The 5,129-nt window shown below is 35.7% G+C and overlaps 1 pseudogene; it reads right to left on the minus strand.

Moving 5' to 3' along the window:
* Positions 1 to 785: 785 nt before the first annotated feature.
* LOC127852946 (leukocyte elastase inhibitor-like) lies at positions 786 to 4,206 on the minus strand (annotated as a pseudogene).
* Positions 4,207 to 5,129: the final 923 nt, after the last annotated feature.

Here is a 5,129-nt window from a genome sequence, read left to right on the forward strand (position 1 = left end):
CAAGACAAATTATAGATTGAAGACGAATTTCATAAAATGCAGCAAAGTCAAATTAGCGCCCCGAGCCGATTGTGACGAAGATATTTCGTACATATTTTCCTACAATAACCGAAGCATTCGTCTTTTTATACGGATCGGAGTAAGTGTCCGTGTGTCGTATGAATAGATATCGTTGCAGGAAATTAAAATGATCCGTACAACTTAATTTAGATTCACATCGTACATGCATGATATACATGCTGCGAATCGGACTGTACATGCAGACATTTTCGATTTCAGATTTAAATATCTGGCTTATTTCGCATTTTTCGACACATGTTCTCCTTAACTTTTATTTTAATTTATATTGAAATATATTTATAATAAGATATTTACACATTTTATATAAACTCATAAATATTTGACAAAATTGATCATACCTGCTTTAAACCCAAGCGACGCCCCTGAATGTTCTGTTTGCTGTATAAGTTTATCTTATGGATAATGAAGTGATATGTTCTCAGTATATTAAGTTACACGATTGTATAATAACAAACTGTTCTTATGTTCGCAAATCACCTACCATGCCTTGACTATAAAGCATGTACTTAACGTTGGTTTGGAATGTATATTTATCAGTCGTTAGTCTAGGTTCGCAATGTGTTGAGCTTGCCATGTTATCGGTTTACCAATCCCCAAGACATGCTATCCAGACTCGAGTTTAACGTATTTACCTGATGGTAAAAGGAATAAATCTCAATTTACTGTTCATGCTGTTTCACTTTTAATGTAATTTAATAAGTAGAACGGTTTCGTAACAAAACGATTAAACTACATTAATTAAACATGTAATTAGTTAAATACAGGATGCAGATATGAAACATCAAAGGCAGTTAGAAAGGTTAACAATATTATATAAAGTGTATAGATAATATCATAGGCATAAAAAATATATATTGACAAATACAATACATAAAAATAGTATTATGTTTGATACAGTTTAAAACAGAGAACAATGTTTATTTTGCGAAATTCAATACGATAGAAAGTTGTGAATCATACAACTTATACTGTCACTTTTGTCAATAACTACGCCTATACCATGTACTGCATTTTGTAGTTATGTGTTTAATATGGTAAGGCTTGAAACTTCGGTAAAATGGTGCACATTATGGGACACAACAGTAACAATATCAATAAACTCGCAAAATAAAAAGCATAAGTCACAATGTAATATAATGTACACGGTACTTTAAACACAAATTGACAAACAAAATAAAGAAAGTTAGATCTAGCAAACGTTTCTTAAGAGCCAGGTGACATTAAAATATGACGTCTCCTTGCTGAATACGTTTGATATACCGTTCAACTCGTGTCTAGGCAGTTTGTGATGTTGGTCCGGTAAAACGACCATCAAACAGTGGAGCATTAAGTTGGTAGTGCCAGATCATAAACATGAACGGGTAATCAGCTGTGAATATCTTTGGAGGAGGCGGTGCACAATTGGTCCGACTTCTCCCAGCAGTTGCAGCTGCAGCCTCTGTACCTTCTTCGTTGACATCAACAAACGTCTTGTGGAACACTTCAGAAACAAACAAATCCTTCCCCATTCCAGAGAGGTCAGCTTTTCTTTCATCGAACACGTCAGGCATCCCGAGATCTAATAATGTACCGGAAAGCTGGAGTGAACTTCTCAATCTTAAATGTTGGAATGGAAACTTCAACAGTTGGTTCACACATTTTATTTTTGATACATTGATTTAATATTTCAACGTCTATGTTCTTCTCCATTTCCAGCAATCCATCAACGGTTTTTGGGAGTAGCACTACCATAGCCATTTCATCCCCAGTGTAAGGCAGTTGTAAAACCAAACAATTCAAATCTTTGTTTTCTCCAAATCGGGGATACTTCATCGTTCGTTGCATCATATTCACCTTCACAGATTGTCCATCCAACGTATGGAAATCAGCCTTTTTTGTCCTCCTCGGTTCAAACGGCCTTGACCAGTTTCCTTTGAAATAGATGGCATTTGCAACTACCATTCTTGTTAGCGTATCAAAAGATCCACTGGGCAGCATGTTTTTTATCTTTCCGTTTGTGACCTCTTCTACCCATTTGTTTATTTCCTGTCTACTTCCCTCTGGGTTAGATGTGAAGTCCAATGATTTGACATCTGCGGCAAAATATTTGACTACATCTTGAATAAAATCTTCGAGAATGCTTTTATCACTGTTCGGATAAAGCCTGTTAGCGCTTTTAAGTATGACATGAGCGCTTTCTTTATTGAACACCTTCACAAATTGCTCAGCATCTTCAAGTATCATCGTTTGATCATTTGATCCAAGTCGAAGCGTGGAAATCATTTGGTTTCTTGTTTCATTCTTCGCTCCAGTTTGAACCATCGTCATGACGACGAAAACGCTGCTAGGCGACATGAACATGTTGTCATTTGGATTGTGAGAAACAACATGTTTGTACAAATCCAGTGAAAAGCTTGACGCACTTGATGACATGGATGTTTGCTGCACTAAGGATTATTACGGAGTTATCGTGAAGCGCTTTCTAAAATTTGAGAAAAATCACAACATTTAACTTTTAAATTTAGGTCATTTATTTTGAATTATAACTTGCATAGTCGAAACATGAGATAATTGTATCAATCGGGCTAGGAATTTTGCAACGATTAGATAAAATGAAAGTTATAAGAGACAACAAGATGCCCAAAGTCTCTTGGTAGCCCACCTGAAAACCTGGGTTACAAAATAAATCTAAGCCACCATTGTGATGTATTTGTAACAAAAATGAGTCCTCTTTCATAGCTTTTAACCAGCATCCATTTTGAACGCGGCCCAGATATCAGTTAAACAAATGTTTTGGTAAAGGTTCACTGAAATTGGCAATAGTATATGATTCATCCACTTGTAGCCTTTTTTTTTCTATAGACCGAAGCCATTTTAACTGCAGAACACGATATCGTTATAAAACATTATGACAAGGGTTCACGCAGATTTGACAAAATATGTGACTTCTGGAATGTCTACAAAGTTTCACTTCAGCCATATATGGAAAATTGCACCCCTCCCACAAGCGGCCATTTTTTCAATGTACCTGGGCCATTATTTAACTCAGTCGAGGTGTGAAACGAATAAATGTACTGAGCAGTTTCATGAAGATTGGACAAAACATTCGGTTTTAAAAGCGTTCACAGGAATTATAATTTTCCATATTAGGAAAAATAACCCCGCGCACATGGCAGCCATTGTTTGGCAATGAAGCGTTTTCGAACTCAGCCGAAATATCATAAGAACAAATATTCTTAGCACGTTTCATACAGATTTGAGAACACATGTGACTTGAAGAGAAGTCATATGTATTCACCCCAAACATATAAGGAACCTGCATTGCATCCTGGGGGTAATGTTTTTGTTCTAACAAAGTTTTTTGAAGATTGGACATAAAATGTGACTTTAAGAGTGTTCACAAGCTTTATCTTGACTTTGACATAGTAATGTTGATTTTTCACTTAACGTGCTCCAGTTTCGGATTCAGATATCCTTAGAAAAAAATGTTCTGAGCAAGTTCGATGAAGTCTGGACAATAAATGTATCCTTTGGAGTGTTTAAAATGTAAATATTGACGACAAGTGACGCATGAGCCATTATGAACGACCAATGACGGACAAACGATGATCACAAAACCCAACCATTGTCACCCTGTTGTCAGGTGAGCGATAAATGTAAAAGAATATATGCACGTATGCCACTAGAATTGTGGTTGTTTTAAACAAATGTATTTGTAACATACAATGCAGCAGGTCGGTACATATTGCTTAAGCGCTAATCTGAATTCAATTCAGTGCAAGACATATCTATTATTTTAAATGAGATTTTTATTTAAAATAAAAGAAAAATACCAGTCGACTGCTCAACAAATATGCATAACATATTCGCCTTGATATTATGTCGCTTACAGTTTTCAACGATAAGGAAAAATGCTTACCTGTTGTCGCTTGGTCAGTTATCTGATGCGCCACAACGTAACTAAATATTATAGTATATTTAACAGTTTTAATATGAATCAGTTCATGCGTCTTGCCCACACTGTGAGTGTTTATCAAGAGTTTTGAATGTTGTTTGAATACCAAGGAAGACTTATTCTTATGGTCGCTTGTACCTTAATTTAATGTAATCCTGCACAGATGACGATTTTATGTTTTACAAGCTACCCGGAAGTAAACGCAGTAATACGATATTTTTCCACAGGTGTCGCTTCGCGCCTAGCACAAAAGCAGTGACGTGCACCTCTATGTATAAAATGATATTATAATTTGACTGTTAACCTACTCGCAGGTCCATACTTAAAATGATGTCATGAAGACGCAGAGACGACCTGCAAATAAACTTCTGATCTACACACACACACCATATAAGCCGAATACCCGTCTGGTACTACGATAGTGCGTAGTGTCTCAGTCAGGTAATCTAGACTATTTAAATGTCGGCTCAGCTGATAATTCAGTTACATAATAGTCTTTTTATAGCATGTTTAGATTTATAAATGCACAGATTATGTCTGTCGCCATCTAATACAGAAAAGCGATACCAACACATTTAAAAGACATCAAATGAATTAAAAATAACTAAAAAAAATATGAGTACCGGTAATATAATTCACAACGGTGGAATATGAGTGTACCCATTTTATCTAAAGGATCAACGGAAATATTTTCTAAAAGGTATATTGTATAACTCTTTTAGCAGGTATTATGCAATGCAGTTTAAAATGAAAACATTTGAAGTCCATAACTTAAAGGTGTTTAGGGACTTTTTCAATCGCCTCCTTTCATAGAGTTTCGAAGTAAAGTCAAATCAAGTCAAATGTCTTTATTGATAAAAAAAAAACATAATATGTTTCTTAGCCTTAAATAGGGTGTCGTTTGTCCGGGTTAACAATTTAATCGGGTACCGATTGTCCTGGTCGACAAATTTACGAGTTGCCGATTGTCCGGGAATACAAAAAACGCAGGGTGCCGATTGTCCGGGGGCCGTTTGTCCTAATATTGACATTAATGTCTAAGTAAATGATGTTCAAACAGAAGGTCAGAAGTATTTTATGTAACATGAATCAGAGTTTGCAAAAAATGAGTATG

Source organism: Dreissena polymorpha, chromosome 12, assembly GCF_020536995.1.
Source record: "Dreissena polymorpha isolate Duluth1 chromosome 12, UMN_Dpol_1.0, whole genome shotgun sequence".
Lineage (NCBI taxonomy): Eukaryota > Metazoa > Mollusca > Bivalvia > Myida > Dreissenidae > Dreissena > Dreissena polymorpha.